Source organism: Thalia democratica, chromosome 5, assembly GCF_965202585.1.
Source record: "Thalia democratica chromosome 5, ktThaDemo2.hap1.1, whole genome shotgun sequence".
Taxonomy (NCBI): domain Eukaryota; kingdom Metazoa; phylum Chordata; class Thaliacea; order Salpida; family Salpidae; genus Thalia; species Thalia democratica.
The window spans coordinates 59,412,653-59,425,582 of NC_139169.1; the positions used below are offsets into that span (position 1 = coordinate 59,412,653).

Below are 12,930 nucleotides of genomic sequence, written 5' to 3' on the forward strand. Positions count from 1 at the left end.
ATTACTGTTTAAATTATAATTTTTGTGTTTTAATTTTGTTTAGTTTTTGTACTACAACTTTAAAATTAAATTAATACATGCATTTAAATCATTATTAAGTTTAGTATTGTTTTAAAGTTTCAAATTTTTTGTTCTTTTTAAAGCTTTTAAATAACAAATAATTCATTTTTGTGTATGCTAAATTTAAATTTTGTGGTAAAAACATTTACAGATAGACTTACTGTACAAACTTGTTGTTTGCAAAATGAAAGTTTTATCCAGTGACTTAAATTTAGGCATTGGGATTTTGTTCTCCCTTTTAATCAGGTGGATTGTCTCTCATGGTCCTTACTCCGGAAAGGGAGTGTCTCCAAAGTTTGGGGATTACGAAGCTCAGAGGCATTGGCAAGAGATCACTATGAACTTGAACATTACTGACTGGTACAACCAGACAGAAGACAATGACTTAGGCTACTGGGGGCTCGACTATCCTCCACTTACAGCCTACCACAGTTGGGCTTGTGGTAAAGTTGCTCACTTTTTCAACCCCAAATGGGTGGAACTGCACAAGTCCAGAGGTTTTGAAGGCAAAAGCCACAAGTTTTTCATGCGAGCCACAGTTCTCATGGTGGACCTTCTTATTTATTTTCCAGCCGTCATGCTAATGAGCCGACTGTCTGTCAAGAGTTTTGAGCATTGCTCTGATGCTCCCAAGTCTCTCCACTCTTTTGCAATGATGTTTTTGCTGTACCCCGGTATAATTCTTATTGACTATGGTCATTTTCAATACAACAACTTCAGTTTAGGGCTTTTCTTGATGAGTGTTAGCATGTTTCAGCGTCGTAGTGATATTATGGGATCAGTTTTGTTCTGTCTTGCACTGAATTACAAACAAATGGAGCTCTATCACGCATTGCCTATGTTTTGCTACTTGTTAGGAAAAATATTTGAACTGCCTTTAACAAAAGGTTTAAACAAGTTTGCATTGTTAGCAGCAACTGTCGTTGCAACAATGCTGATAATTTGGTTCCCCTTTCTATCTTTGAAAAGTCTCAGCAATGTTATTAGCAGAATATTCCCAGTTGGCCGAGGATTGTACGAAGATAAAGTAGCAAATATTTGGTGTACTATCTCTCCCGTTATAAAGCTCAAAGACCTTTTTTCAATAGCAAAGTTAAGCAGCATGTGCGTGATCACAACATTTCTGGCTTCTCTGCCCTCTTTTACCCATCTATTGTTTCACCCCAGGGTCAAAGTCTTCAAGTACTCTTTGGTGAACGTGTCCCTGGCTTTCTTTTTGTTCTCATACCACGTGCATGAAAAGTCAATATTGATTCCGGCGGTCACAAGCATCCTGCTGTACCACAGGGACGTTTCTCTCCCCTTAACAATCATGCAGCAGTACTCAGTGGTCAGCATGATGCCTCTGCTCTACAAGGACGGCCTTGCCATGCAAACCATCGTCCTTTCCCTCATGTTCCAAGCCATTTGTGGGTTCGAGTTTGCCAGCGTCCAAAGGCAGGTTGACCACTTCCTCAGAACCTTGCTGGACAGCCACGACCTGGAAAGCCGTCGGATGATTGTGGTCAAATCCGTTGTGACAAAAGTGTGCAGGCTGCTGTGGGCGCTGAGCTACGTGTTGATGGTTTCACACTTCTTCAGCGCTCCCGCAAACCTGCCCGACCTGTTTGCTCTGCTCACTTCTGTTGTGTGCTGTGGCGTTTTCGTGTTGTGTTTTGTTATTTTTAATGTTTTGCAACTTAAGTTGTAACTTTTTTTTATGTAGTTTTATCTTATTTACTAAGTTATTTATTATTTTTTATTAGTCATATTTGAATTTATTTAACTTATGTCATGAAGTATATTTACAAGTGACCTTAGTAGTTTTGAAATTTTTTCAAGTTATTTTTGTTTTATATCAATTAGATTTTAATACTTTTAACTATGTTTTAACTAGCTACAAATTTAGGTTAGAGCATAACTGTAAACTAAGCCTAGTCAAGTTAATAATTTGTTCTCAAAAATTAAGTATCTTAAAATATTTGCTAATGAAAATTAAACAACATTATTTTGATTATTCTTTTATGCTTATAAGCATTAGTGTTTTATTATTTTACTTTTTCAAATATATATAGTACACATTTTTTTGAGCTTACAATTTGGTTACACATTTGTTATTTTTGACACGTTTAGTTTTTGTATAAGTTTTAGACTGTAAACCAAGCATCTAAGTAGGTATTTTTTGTAAAACCAATTTAATCTTATAACTTAAACACACAATACCGTGTAATTCTATTAGCTATTGTTTATTTTATATACACAATGTAATAAAGTTTTAATCTTTTATTTTTGTTTGGACTAAATGAAAGTTTAAGGTTTGAAATAAGATTTTATAAATTTAAATTATCTTTTTTAAAAGAGTTTTAAATCCAAAATAACTGCTCTAAATTATCATATATTTGGTGTTCATAGATTTGATCTTTTTTTTTAATGTTGTTTTATGATATCCTCAGAAAATAAGAATAAAAAATTGGTTTTATCAAAATTTACTATCTTAGATGCTTGTTGGTTACCTGTCTATCTCTAAGTTTTTTTTTTACTAGCTTTTTAATGATTAATATTTAATTTTTTTTACCAAACGCAAATTTCGTTTAAGTTTAAAGCGATTAAAAGTAGGCCAAAAAAAAAGCTAAAACTATATTATGGTGCAATAAGATATGGATTAGCTATAACTAAAAAAACATTTCCATTTTGTTATATTTTTCCGAACCTCTGAGCTTATAACAGTTGAAGAATGCAGTTGATAAAATATGCATTCAAAATACTTGTTAATAGTGGTTTGATTAAGAAAGCAATTTATTATTTTCTATAGCTTTAGAAATTGCACTGATAGTTTTATGTTTTTTAATTGAATCTGAATTTTATTTATTGGTTTGTTAACATTTATAGAATTTTTTTATCCGTCAGAAGTCGTTATAGATTGACTTTTTTTTTCTTCTTATTTTCTTTTTATTATAAAAACTATACAAGAAATGAAACATAAAATAATTGCTGTTTTGTTACTAGTAAACTTCATATTTTTATAAAACTTGTTACACTATATATTTAACCTTGGTATTTAGAGGACTAGTCTCTACCTGAAGCGATCTTTTGTCCTAGCTTATAGATTTTCATTCTATATTAAAATAGCTTGTATTTTGTTCCTAAAAATTTTTAACAGCATGACTACGAGAAAATAGTTTTCAATGATTACTAGAAAACTGTTGATTTTTTTACTACAAGTATTATAAAGTCCTAAAATTTCATCTCTATTGATGAAAACATAAGAATAAAGTTGGTTTCTTTATCGTCGCTTTTATTTAAACTTTAGTTGAGCTAAGAGTGAACAAAATTTAACTTAGACAATGATAAAAAATAAAATAACTTACCTCAAATTATTTAAATGACACATTATTAAAACAAAACTTGTTCTCTACTTAGCTGTAAAGTATGTGAGAAGTCTAAAGTTATGAAACATTGTTTACAAAACTAGCTTTTATGATAAAAATAAACTTGTGGATTTTTACTTGGTTACATTTTATTTTTAATGAAGATTAAAAAATAGATACTTTATAATATTTATGAAAAACAAGTATTAATAAGAAGTTTTTTCTTGTTGATTCAAAACTGAGCGGTTATTTTTGTTATCATAATATATATTCTCAAAATGAAATTTAGAAACTTTGTACCTTTAAATCCATTGGCTAGATTCTTACAAAGCTTGCATTAAAATACCGAGGAAAAAATTGTTATTCTTTATAAAATTGACGTGAGTTGTAGTTATCCGATCTTTAGATTATTCTTTTTTTCTAGTTCATATAAAATATTAATTTTTTTCAAAAACTTATTCACCAAACTGTTTTATTGATAGAAGTTAATCAATTATTTTTTAGTCAATGGTGCATATTTTCAATAAAAATTAGTCAAGGTTTTCACATATTCACAATAATAATTATCAAAAAACAATGCATTACTTTAAATTCAACAGGGTTGCAAAAAACATGATTTTGAGAAATTTAAAAAAATTACATGAAATTTTGAACTAAAATTCTCGAATTTTAAACAGTTTTTACATGTTAAGTAGTAAAATTTTGGTTTTATATGAAAAGTTTACCATACAGATAAAAATTGTTTGACATCATCAAATTTTTTTTATTGAAGAAAATTTTAAGTAGCTCTTCAACCACAAACGTCTACTTTCAAAAACATGCAAGAAATTTCTCAAAAACCAGTGGCAACCCCAGTTCAAATAAAATTGACACTGGATTAGATACTCTTTGACACTTTACATAGTTATAGCGTTTTTAGTCCTTGAATAAACAAAATTTGCACAGTGCTTCCTCGCCTATCCGGCCGGTTTCAGTCGAGAAGGAGATTAAAAATAAAATAAGCTAAAATCGATGCTTATTTTAGCATTTTTTGATAAATATATGTTTAATTTGATTTCAACAACTAAGCAAGCAGTTTACAGTAACGTAATGATTCTGAAAAAAAATTATAATTGATGTTATAATTCATAGTTGTCGTGCTATAAAAATGTAAGAATAGTAAATCGAGGGCTAGTCCAAAAATCAAATTTTATATGCGATGAAACCGGATCGTACATTAAAATGTTACCAAACATACCTTAGCTTTAATACCCAGCCGGCCGGATGAACCAAAAAAGGCAAAATAAAGATTGACAATAAGTACATGTTCGTAGAACACATATATAATTTATTTTAATTGTTAGTTTGTAAGGCGAAATTTTTATTCCCAGTCATTTAAGTGGCCATTCTTTTACGCTGAAGCCATGCAAAAGATAAATTATTACTTAGCATACTATTGTTGTCAACCAAAAGCCCAACAAAGTGTGTCAAAAAGTTCAATTCCGTGAGTTTTCTGCTAAAAAACGAGTAAGCTTCGTCAAACAAACCTCACTCCTTTCTTTTTTAGAGGTCCGATATTGTTTAAACCGTTTACAGTGTAATTTTTTTTTCGTTAAGTTAATTTTAAGTTTTGTTTATTGTTCTTTGTATATTTATTTCTTTGACTCGTTCAATTAGCAGTAAACTTGGTGTAAGTTGCACTATATGCATAGCACAATAAAAATGAAGCAGACTATTTTTTAAATCGATATTTTGATCTCATTGGCCTTATTTACAAAAAATAAAAAGCTTGCCAAACATAACCTGATAAGCGAGGAAGCACTGTAATAATGACCTCAATGTGAAACTGTATGCAAGTTGTGTACGACTCAATAACCGAAAGGTTTTTTTGTTCATTTGACCAATTTTTTGACAGTTTTTTTTATCGTTCAGTAAACTAATAATAGTAAAATATGTCAAATAAAAAAATTAATTATGATATTAAAGATAAACAAAAGTCAGAAATGATTAGGCAATATTTTATTGTCTTAGCTAGTTTTTTTTCTAAAAACTAATTTTAAGTTTAATTAGTTACATACTTTTTTTTTTTTGATGAATAGTAGACAAGTAGTCTGCTTTTTTTTAGAAAATAATCGGACAGTTTGTGATAGTTTGAAAAGTTACAGTTGGTTAAAATTCCTATTGAAACAAACTGTCTCAATATTTCACTATTTAAATTTTTTTTTTTAAGTTTTTTGTAACACATGTAAAGTTTTTACTCTAAGAGGTTTAAAAATTTGCTGAACCTTAAAATTTTATTTTATATAAAATGAAGATTAAAGTTCTATAACTTAAAATAGTCTGACAATGTTTTTAACGATTATCTATATAACAAAACTGTAATAAATCATGTTTTTTTTTTAATTTACGGATGTTGATAAAATAATGAAAATATTTTTTATATAAAATTTTCATTTAACAACAACACTTTTATTAAAATAGAAACATAGTTATTAAAGAACTGTTTTTGTATATATTCTAATTTTTTATCTAGATTTTCTAAATGACTTGGCATCAGCAAAAAACAATAATTTAGTTTCTAATAATTTCCTTAACAATAATAATAAGTTATTGAATACAAAAATTATTTTTTTTTATAAAAAATAAACAAAACGCTAAATAAAAATTACTTTTTGTTGGTTGGGAACCACAGCTGTTACATATTGTCTATTTTGATTAATATTATTTGTTTAAGATTTATAATTTGTCCTGGACAAGACATTAAAAGATATTCGTAGTTTACGACTTGATAACTGAAAGGTTCTTCGTTTACCAGGTCCTAGAACCAAACATTTTGAGTGTTTTTTATCGTTCAACAAACTATAGTATCTAAAACTACTGTTTAATATACTGTATTCAAAATTTTACAAAAAGCTTTACTACTCTTAAATTTTAAACTATAAATATGTTTCCAAAAAAGTTTTTGACCATATTCTGTTAATTTTAAATTAATTGGTAGTTCCTATCATATACATTAAAGAAAAACAGTTTTGATATGAAAGTAATATTCATTTAACATATGCACTTTTGCTTTATTCGAGACTATCATTTTATAAATATTTTGATTCTTAATAACTCTTGTATGTTAGTCTGGTTAGGTAACCTAACTAAATTGTTGTTGTCTTACAATAAAATTAATTCAATAAAATCTATAGGTGTTGACGAGCTAGTAAAATAAAAAGTACTTTGCAAACTTTTTCATTGAGTTTTTTTTAAACTTAAGTTTAGCATCAGATTTAAAGCTACTAGAATTGTTCAAAAACCAACTAGTATCTAAAGCCGAAAATTATTTTAGTTTTGTAAGTATTCAAAATAAACTAGCAAACCTTTGTAAAATACTATGATTGCGTGCATTTTAAATCCCGCTATTTTATCTATTTATTTTTATTCTGCAACTATTAACAAACACTTTTAAGTTCACATTATCACATATATGTAAACATTGAGTATATTGTAATTTTAAGAACTAATTAAATTTTATAGAAACTTCAATCAAGGTTACTTAAAAAAGTTACGATTAAATACTATAACAAAAAAAATTTTGTAAACAAGTTACTATGAACTTTCTGTTGACTGAAGTAACAATAATTACACACTTTCTACTAACAGAATGCTTTAGTATTGAGTTCTTACAGAAATGAATAAAGAAATTTTTTTATTACTAATTAATACTGTTAATTACAAACACTTTAAAAAAGTAGTTGTTTTATCTAACTAAAAATACAAAATAGTGGTTTCTTGACATTGTTATGATGTAAAGTTAACTATAAAAATAAAGTAAGTTTACTAAAAATAACAACTTTATAGTTTTTTTTTCCTATATGTTAAGATATATTATGCTAGAAATAATATTTAACCTTTATAACTTTATTTCGAGTTGAAACATTTGTTTGAAAACTTTTATTTTGTTTTTTAGTTCCTTACTTTTAAACAATCAGTTTACAGATTAAAACATAGATGTTTTTTATTGGTAAACAAAAATTTTAGATCATTTTTTTATCTTTCTATGAAGTGAGTGTTTTAAAATTTATAAGATAATTAATAAATTCTGCTGATAATCAAAAGCATTTTGATTAAATAAGCATAAATAAAATAGAGGTTATGATTTTTATTTTCAATAACTAAATTTTAAAAATTTAAGAAAACATTCTCTAACTACGTTTTGACAGTATATAAATTCATAAATCCTTAGATTATCAAAGTAGTAAGCTAATGACTGAAATAACTATAGACTTTAATGACCAGATCCATCTTAGAAATGACGTTTTGGTTCGAAAATTAACTTAATGACTTAAAATTTTTAAAGTGTTGCACGGTTTTATTATTTGCATAGGTATTAGCAGTATGCTGGTAACTACATCATATTAGAAAATGAAGAAAAAATCTATTTCTTATGTATCAAAATACTAAGCTATGATATAACTAATACTATAAAAAAAAGTTTCACACTAAATCACATTAGCTGAATATAGTTTTCAAATGTAAAATTGATAGTATTTTAACAAAGCGTTTTTTTCTATCTTAAAAAATAATAATTTATGCAGTAAAGATGTTTCTGTAAATAAGTCTATTGAACTTTATTAAGAAATAATGTAGTCAAAGTACCTGATGTACAGAAAGACTTTTCGGTCTTCGAGCTACAAAGCTTTTTGTTTACATTGTTTATTTCATGTTAAGATTTTAGGTTTAGATATTTAGCTAATTTCGTAAAAACTGATAGTTAGTTAAAGGAAAAAAAGGATTAATATTTTCAATTAGGACAACTTTTAAATTTTTGACGAAAAACGTTGTTTTTTAATTGAAACAAATGGTTCTAAATTTTAAAACAGAATTTGCTTTTAGTTGAAGTAAAAATTTTAATACTTAATCAATTAAGTTATATTAAAAAAAAGTTTTTATAGCTAAATGGATACCAATCTTGACTGGTTCAGGTATTTAATGTTTTAAGACCGTGGCCTCATATGATAAACTTTCAACTAGTCCTTATTAATATCTCTATTTATTTTTAACATGGTTCCAAGTATTAGTTTTTTTGTTTGTCATGTTATACTCAAGTAAGATTGTTTTGCTATACTATAGCTATCACCTAAGCTAGTATTATTATTAAAAAGTAATTTTTATCTTGATAAAGCCTAATAGCTATATTTTATAAAGTAAACAATTCAGTTTTGGTTTTATTTTAAATAAAATGTTATACTGCCCAAGAGCATAAATATTGTTTTCTACATTAATTTTTTGAGTTTGAGTCTATGTAACGCATCAAAGTCTTTTTGTTTGGCAATATTCAGTTTTTAAAGTTTTAATTTCATGACTTAAAAAGTAAAATATTGTTTTAGGTGTATAATTTTACAAAAACTGTTGTAGAACTACTCAAATCTAATTGATACCGTGGCAAAAATGACTTAAAATCAAATGTTTTTTAAAACAGATTGTGTCTAACTTTATTTTAAAAACTGTTTTAGGACTTTTTAGACATATTAGTTATGTTATAATTGATATTAATTTAAATTTGTTTATTTAATCACATTAAGCAAAGAAAAAAAACATACAGACTAGATGCGAAATAAAAATGCTGTTGTTATTAAACGACAATAATAACGCTCAAAATATTTGATCCCAGGACTTGGTGTACAAAAACCCTTTCGTTTATCGTGTTGGAAACCAGAACAGTTTAACGTCATGCCCAGTACATGACAATTTTGTTGCCTATTTCAATTAAATATTTTTGATCACAATAAAAATATCGTAAAACATAAGTGTGCAAGTTTGAACATAATTTTTCTAAAAATTAAACAGTTTTATGTTAAAGTTTATAAAGGTATTCTTTCTTATACTTGTTCATAGACCAAATTTAATTGTAGTTATAAAAAATTATGCGCCTATTTACTTAGATTATGAGTTTATTTTTCCTTTTTATGGTTTGAAAACTTTTTTTAAGTTAAACTTCAACTTCGCAAAGCTTTAAAGAAAATCAGCAAAAAAGTAGGTCATGAGCTTTTCTCCTTTGAAAAAAAAGATAAGATAAAACTTTTGTATCATTTTTTTGATACAGTTTAAAGTTAAGCTTTATTACTAATTGTGACAACTTTTTATTTACTGTAGGTTTTTAAACTTTTATAACAAAATTCCAACAATATAGGTAGTTTTTTACTTTTTTTTTTTGAGTTTTTGATTGTATACTAAATATAAATATAGATTTATATAAGTACATAATATTATTCTGTGTTTGTAGTAAAAATTAAGTATTTTTTATAGAAAACTACTAAGTTGCTCTTTTTTTTTGCATAGCTCATCATATTTCGAACTTTTCTGTTTTAAGTAAAAAAACTTTTTAGCAACAAAAACTTTTGTAGTTTCATATACATAGCAAATTTTGAAAAACTGTAAAAAAACGAAATTAAATTACATAACTGCATAGTTTAACTATAGTTTCAAAGTAGTTTATTTTGAAATAGTAAAAGTTTTTAGGTATTAGAAATTAAAAGGATAGATATGAAGGCAGTCTGGAGAAGTTATTCTTTTCTTGTACTTTTTTTGTTCATAGGTTAGTTGATTTTTATTTGTACTGCAAGCTTGTTTTGAAACGGTCTGTTTAACCTAAAAAGTAATAAAATTTACATTTTAAGAATTATATATCAAACTTAGTCTATAACAAGTATATGAATTAGTCCTAAAACCAATAAAAATACTTTAGAAGGCTCTTTTAAGTACATTTAACTCATTTAAGAGTTTTTTGAAGTTTATCTAAATTGTTTTAATGATGTCTTATATCAAAGTTTAATTTATTTACAAATAATACTTTTTATACTATCATGTAAAATAGAAACGATCAAAATTGCACTAAGAATAAATTGCACAAACACAAATTTTCACGAAGGGTCAATTTTGCACGAGGGGACAAAGTTGCAGAAAGGGTCAATTTTGCACAAGTGAATATTTTGCATGGAGGGTAATTTTTGCACGAGCGTAAAAAAAAGATATAGAAAAAAACACAAAAAAAAAATTAACTAAACGTTAATAAATTAATTTCAAAAAAAAATAAAATAATAATAATTACCGACGGAGGGTAAGGGGTAGCAGTGATAGTAAAAATAAAACTAATAAAAATTACTATAAATTAAAACGAACGAAAAAATAATAATTAAAAAAAAAAGCTACCGACTGAGGATAAGGTGTAACAGTGATAGTAAAAATAAAAAATGTTTACTAATAAAAAAAATAATAATAAATAATAATTAGAAAAACATTAAAAATAATTTCAACCCGTGCAAAAATGTCTTCGTGCAAAAGTGTCTCCGTGCAAAATTGTCTTCTCGTGCAAATTGTCTTCTCGAATTTTGTTCACTCGTGCAAATTTGGCACCAACCCATGTTTGGGTAACCCTGGTATAGACTAACCAACACATCGAAAGTTTTAATTAATTAAATTGCTAGAGACAGAATAGAGTAATTATTTTGGAACTTATTCAAACATAATAACTAAAAAAATATGGAAATAAATTACTATTTTAACTAACACACTGTCAACTAAGTTTAAGAGAATTTTTATTTGGAGCTTTGTTTTTATAATTGTTTTAGTTTTACTTAACAATTGAAAAAACAAATAACTTACTAGCAACTAAAAAATACAATTTTTTAAACTTTTTTTTACCATGTTTTGCATAGTTTGTCAAATAATTACTTTTTGTTGAGAATCATGGTTTGATTATTTGTTAAGCATTGGAACTGAGCAACTACTTGATTTTGTTGTAAATATAATTTTCAGTATAAAAACAAATTATACAGTAATCTTCCTTTATAGTATCAATACATGTTTATGTGTGTTAACGAATTAACACACTTCAACTGGGTACTGTAAAAAATAAATACTGTAATGGAAGAATAGAAACCAAAGTAGGTGGATACATGTGTTTATAAAAATAAAATAATTTCTACAGATTTTTAGAGGTTAAATAACAGGTAAAATACTTGATGTTAAACCCGGCTGTTATAAAACTATACTATATTTGTAATTATTAATTCTAAATTAAGTAAGTTGAACTAAAATACACAACAAAACAACAAATCATAATATAAACTACTTACATGTCTGGAAAGAATAACTAATTCAAATTTATTTACCGTTGCTAATGATTCAACAAAAAATATCTAATAATTACGTCACAACATATATAAACATCAGGATTTTTGTTGTGTATTCTATTTTACCTTACTTATTTAGACTTAATAATTACAAATGTTATAGTTTTATAACAGTCGGATTTAACATTAAGTATTTTACCTATTATTAACAATTAACTTCTAAAAATCTGTAGAAATTTTTATTTTAATGAACACATGTATACACCTACTTTAGCTTCTATTCATTCATTACAGTATTTATTTTTTTACAGAACTCAGTTGAAGTGTGTTAATTCGTTAACACACAGAAACATATGTTGGTACAATAAAGGAAGATTACTGTATAATTTGTTTTTATTTATACTTCAGTGAACTTGTTTCACAAGGATCTTTTGTTAACAAACACTTAAAATTACATTTCGAATAGTTAATTTTCAGTATATAATCTACAATTTGAATTGATACCTGTAATAAATCTGTTTTACCCAATTTTTCAATTAAACTGTTAAACCATACAAATAATTCACCATTTTAAACTAAAAAAAAATATAGAGCAGAAAAAATATGAACAATAATATATTGCAATAAAAACTATTGTTTCAAAAATAAATTTTTAATTAAGAGCTATGTTTTTATAATTGATTTAGTTTTACATAAAAATGAAAAACTAACTTATTATTAGCAATTAAAAACATAATTATTTCTGATCATATTCGAAAAAAGTTTATACCATTTAAAATTTCTGTTAGACAATTTTTTGTTAATACTTTATTTATAAATTGTAAAATAATATTTTCAAAAGAAAACAGCAGTTACTCTATTATTTTGTCCAAAAATTATAAAGGTTAAAAAACCTGTTCCGTATAATCGCACAGTCATTAGTTTTTTATCTAGTTATGCTTGTTCATCTTGAAGCCATTACCTTTTTGTTCTTTTTTCTAAAAAAAAAAACAATTGCAATAGTATCATAAAGCCTCGTTACAAGATAAAAAACCTATTTGTTAAATAAAAACAGCATAACTGCAAACTGTTAGTAACAAAACAAACTTGCACTTTCTGCTTAAATACAAATACATTTACACATACTGTTAAAGGTTACCTACCCTTCTAAATTCACGTTCTTATAAAAACTTTAAAGAGCAACATTCCTAAAAATAAATAAATATATTAAAAATTAAAAAATACTCATTTAGGTCTAATTAATTATGATATGAGGATAAAATTAATTAGAAAACATCTAAAAAAATATATTATTCATAATTACCAAAAACAGCCATATTTTATTAATTTTAAACTTTTTTCTAGCAATATCTCAAAAAAAAAAACCTCAAAGCACAGTAGCTTAAATTAAATTCAAAAAACAATATATAGATATTCAGATTTAT

At 26.0% G+C, this 12,930-nt stretch overlaps 1 long non-coding RNA gene and 1 pseudogene across 1 annotated transcript; one reads left to right on the plus strand and one right to left on the minus strand.

Moving 5' to 3' along the window:
* Positions 1-216: 216 nt before the first annotated feature.
* LOC145835964 (dolichyl pyrophosphate Man9GlcNAc2 alpha-1,3-glucosyltransferase pseudogene) lies at positions 217-1,753 on the plus strand (annotated as a pseudogene).
* Positions 1,754-9,843: 8,090 nt separating this feature from the next.
* On the minus strand, positions 9,844-12,695 carry LOC145837205 (uncharacterized). The gene is made up of 3 exons (XR_014369929.1): positions 12,649-12,695; positions 12,400-12,483; positions 9,844-10,022 (listed from the first exon to the last, which is right to left on the minus strand). It is a non-coding gene; the product is annotated as an uncharacterized LOC145837205 (long non-coding RNA).
* Between the last annotated feature and the right edge of the window lie 235 nt (positions 12,696-12,930).